Below are 4,900 nucleotides of genomic sequence, written 5' to 3'. Positions count from 1 at the left end.
ACTCTACAAACCTCTGTTTAGGTGTTGAAAACACTCTCACCCAGATCCTTGCCTCTTATAATCATGGAAGTAGTCAAATCCAGTGGTGATATTTTGCCTATCTCCATTGCCAATTCATGTCATGGACTGTCAGTGGCCTCTTGATTATTGGAATGGAGTCATTAGTGCCCTTGAATTCAATCAGAGTAGAAAGCCAATTGCAAAATGACCCAGAACCACTTCAGAAATCCCATTTTTAAGATTCTGATTCCTGTTACCAAACTGTATTAGTCAGAGATTAAGTGCATTGCCCTTCTTAGACATTGATATTTATGTCTTTCATAAGGGTTGGGAAAATTTTGATCAAATATTCTTTCTGCCCCTTTTCCATTCTCTTCTCCTTCTGGGACACCAATAGCACATACGTTTGTGCATTTCTTGCTGTCATTCAATTTTCTGAAACCCTGTTCCATTTTTTCCCATTATTTTCTCTGTTCAGATACTCAGTTCTCCAGCTCACTAAGTCTGTCCTTTACTAATCCAAATCTGCTGTTATATGCCTCTAATGTATTTTTCAAAAAGATTTATTTATTTATTTATTATTTATTTATTTCTCTCCCCTTCCACCCCCCACCCCAGTTGTCTGTTCTCTGCGTCTATTTGCTGCATGTTTTTCTTTGTCCGCTTCTGTTGTCAGCGGCACGGGAATCTGTCTTTCTTTTTGTTGTGTCTTCTTGTTGTGTCAGCTCTCCATGTGTGTGGCGCCATTCCTGGGCAGGCTGAACTTCCTTTCATGCTGGGCGGCTCTCCTTACAGGGTGCACTCCTTGTGCATGGGGTTCCCCTATGCGAGGGACACCCCTGCGTGGCACGGCACTCTGCGCGCATCAGCTCTGTGTGTGGGCCAGCTCCACACAGGCTGAGGAGTCTCGGGGTTTGAACCACGAATCTCCCGTGTGGTAGACAGACGCCCTATCCACTGGGCCAAGTCCGCTTCCCTCTAATGTATGTTTAATATCATCTATTGTGTCTTTCATTCCATAAGCTCTCTTACATTTCTTTGAAGGCTTTCAGATTGTTCTTTATGCTCACCCAGTGTCTTCTTAATATTCTTTATCTCTTTAGCCATGTTTTCCTTCAACTTCTTGAATTGTTTTAGATCTGTGTGATTATCATTGATTAGTTATCTTAAATCCTGTGTCTCATCAGCATGTTTGGTTTGTTCATTTGGCTTGGCCGTCTCTTCCTGTTTCTTATTATGGCTTGAGATTTTTTGCTGATGTGTAGGCATCTGAACATGTTGGTGAATTTACGCTGCCAGTTAATTTCTCTTTTGCCTAGTAGTTTTGTTTCACAGCTCTTCTTTGATTTTTGGTCTAATTTACTCTAAGTCTTTAAAATTTCCCAGTTTAAGTTATTAAACTAAGGCCAGGGACTGACTAATGGGATGCAGATCCAATCCAAGGGGTCTGTGACAAGATGCCAAAAAGCGTTTTTTCCCCCTTCTCCCCTTGCAGTTACCCAGCCGGCCAGCAGATGGTGCTTGTCAGCGGATCTCTCCACGGAATTGTCTCTTTCAACTTCCACTTGTCTGTGATTCTGGTCTGGACAGAGCTGAGATTCAAAGTGGGCTCTGCGGGCCAAAGTCACTGAACAGAAAACACTCTCCACCCTCCGCTGCATCCTGCCTCTTCCCGGGGAGGAAAGGACCTGTTCCTCTCTCAGCTGGCTGTAGTGAGCCATGGGCTTTGCTTACAATCTCCGTGACCTGGGAGATGCGTGCCCTTCTGGCTGTCGGGTTAGTAACTCATGGCTTTTGTCTTGACTTCATCTCTCTGTCCTTTACCCAGGTCTGCAGCTCCCTGAAGCAGCACCCCCCCCGCCCCCGACAACATTTTTCCCTTCTCCCACTGTTTTTGTGGAGTGCTGATCCCTGTCTATCTACTCCGACACCATCTTCCTGGAGTCAACTTTATTTCTTAAGAGCTTTGCATTGTTTTGTATTTTCTCCAAGTGATCTATTTCTTTGGATAATCTAGCAATTTATTTTTTCAGATATCTTAGAGTAATATCAACTTGTTGGCATGGGTGAGCGAAAGTGGTAACCATCTCTTGTACTCAATGGCTGCAGTTTGTGTGACACTAACAATCATCCACAGTTTTTCTTTTTTTTTCTTTAAATATTTTTTTTCTCTTCCTCCCCCTCCCCTGCCCTGCTGTTTTTGCTGTTTGTGTCCATTCGCTGTGTGGTCTTCGTTTCTATTTTCTCTTTTTGTCTTCTCTTCTCATCTTTCTCCCCTAGGATTCACTAGGATTTGATCCTGGAGACCTCTGATGTAGAGAGGTTCCCTGCCAATTGCACCACCTCCTTTCCTGGTCTCTGCTGCACTTCACCTTGACTCTCCTCTTCGTCTCTCTTTTGTTGCATCATCATCTTGCTGAAGACTCACTTGTGCAGCCTGGGCTCTCCTCACAGGCACTCACGTGGGGAACTCGGCTCACCATGCAGGCACTCGCGTGGGCACTCAGCTCACTGCGCGGGCACTCAGCTCACCACACGGGCACTCAGCTTGCCACACGGGCAGTAGTGTGGGCACTCGGCTCACTGTGCGGGCACTCAGTTTGCCATGTGGGCATTGGCTTTCCATGTAGCCGTGCTTTCTTGTCTTATTTTTCACCAGGAGGCCCCAGGGATTGAACCTGGGTCTTCCCATATGGTAGGCGGAAGCCCTATCACTTGAGCCACATCCTCTTCCCCATCTGCAGTTTTTCAGTTGCATTGTTCACAAACTGCTGTTTAAAGACTCTCTCCCTTAGCATGTGTGATTCAGGACAATCATTCATAAAGATAGAAAGCTCCATACATACTTAAAGAAACAGATATGTGTTTCCTGTCTGCAGTTTTCCAAAGCACTCACCCAACAATGATGTCCAAAGAAGTTCTAAATGTCAGAGAAGCTAATCTTGTTACTAAGGTAACCATGAGCTCGTCCAGGCATTGCTGGATTGCTCGGAGCAGTGGGAGTAGGAGCTAAAGAGCTAGGAAGCTAAAAGACAGGCTCTGATAATCCTAGGGGCACCCTCTGAGCATTATTAGGGTTTGAGGAATGATGGTTCAGGAAAGACCAACCCAGGGAAAAAATGAAATACAGCATCTTCTTGAAAACCTGAGCATATGGCAATTTAGGTCACAACTGAGATCAATTTTCTTGTAAGGAATCAGTGTGTGTAGTTTATTCTGTGTATCAGCTGGAAGTAATGGCTTCAAATTTTCAATAATTTCTTGCTGGGACTGAAGCATTGAGGCATGGACTTCACTGGTGGACTGATCAGTCAAAATTCTTCCCGTACCATTTTCTATGTGCTTATTTAGCTCATTATTATACCCTTTCAATACCCTTGGAGTAGGATGAAACTCACATCGAAATTCATCAACCAAAACAGAATTGACAAATTTCATCTGCCATCGCACTTGAAACCTTGTTTGCTACCTCATTGTTTTTTACTTAACATCCAGTGTTAAAAGATTCATCTGATTTTGAATAAAGTCCCATCTATCAATTTAATCTCCTCTCTCTTTCAATGAATAGACCCTTTTCTCTACGCTGCCCCATGTATTGAATCCATTATTTGTTCACAGTATCTAGTATCTGTTTAGCTCTGATAATGTGCTGTTCAAACTTTGTTTTCACATCTCACTGTAAAATATACACCTCAAATATTTGTTCAAAATGCTGAAACTCCTATAACCTTGCCTGAAATCCTTCAGCAAGTGCCCCACTTCCTTCTGGCATCCCAGGTGCCTTGTGCTTTCCAGCACTAAGAACTTCCTTTGCTGAAACAAAGAGGACAAGAGTTTGATCTTCTAGAGGATTAATAACTTTGAACTCCTCCACTAAGAAATTCAAGCATCTTACCATATGCTTCCCATGTACATTTTCCATATATTCTGGCTCTGAAGCAGAAGCATCACAACGATTCTTCAGAATGAAAATATTGGGTTTGGAGAGTTGCTCATTTACCTTGTGAAAAAAACCCTGTTTTTCCATGCTCATTAATGCTGATTTGGAGTTTGCAACCAAAACAAAGACATCAGCATCTAAACAAAACTTATCGATCCAGCTCTCCAGCTCTACAGTGACATCTGTGCTGGACTGTGGTCTAAAACCAGGTCATCTCTCATGAGTGCACATTTTGCTTTTGGCCAAAACACATGTACAAGACAGTTAGTTTTGAAGTCATTGTCCACATGAAGGGCATGGGTCAGCTGATTGCTTTCACATGCTTTTTTTCATCTGATCCTTCTGTCATAAGACAGGCTTTGTCTCCATCAGTTCCTTCAGCACTCAGGAAGCAGTTGGCTGAATGGCCAGTCCCATGAGGAGAACTTTATCTCACAAAAATGCATTGGTAATAGAGCTCTTCCCAGTACTCGTCCTGCTAAAAAACGCCACCTTCGTATGTCTCCAAGACAGCACCTTGCCAGTGATGCAAAGTTTTTTTTTTTTAATCCATGTTATTTCTAGCAGATCATCCTCAGCGGATATTTGATCAAGTTCTGGATTCTTGTATATTGCTTCAACAAAATGTGATCCGTCAGTAACAAACTCCAGTAACTGATCAAAGATGGCAGTAATTGCTTTCTTAGCTAACATGAAGTACTTCAGTGGAGAAGCCGTTTCTGCCATTATGTAAACTTTCCTGGGTTAGGGCTCCAACTGTCACCCAGCAACTGCAGCTTGGTCACTGCCCTGAGGCCACCTCATCCTCTGAATAATGCCAGGGATGCAGAGAGGAGTGGAAACGGGGCATCTGCTTCCGGTCTCTTGCCCATCCACCCTTGACAGTTTGGAGAGGCACTGGTCAGGTGTTTTGAGATTTGTCTGAAGTTTTCCTCAGGGCTAGACTTGGGGTTATAGGTT

General features: G+C 43.5%; 1 pseudogene; it reads right to left on the bottom strand.

Annotated features, from left to right (window-relative positions):
- Positions 1 to 1,919: 1,919 nt before the first annotated feature.
- Positions 1,920 to 4,666, bottom strand: LOC101447365 (mitofusin-1 pseudogene; annotated as a pseudogene).
- Positions 4,667 to 4,900: the final 234 nt, after the last annotated feature.

The sequence above is a fragment of the Dasypus novemcinctus genome, chromosome 7, assembly GCF_030445035.2.
Source record: "Dasypus novemcinctus isolate mDasNov1 chromosome 7, mDasNov1.1.hap2, whole genome shotgun sequence".
Lineage (NCBI taxonomy): Eukaryota > Metazoa > Chordata > Mammalia > Cingulata > Dasypodidae > Dasypus > Dasypus novemcinctus.
The sequence above is the reverse complement of the archived record's forward strand: the minus strand, read 5'-3'. Positions and strand labels throughout refer to the sequence as shown.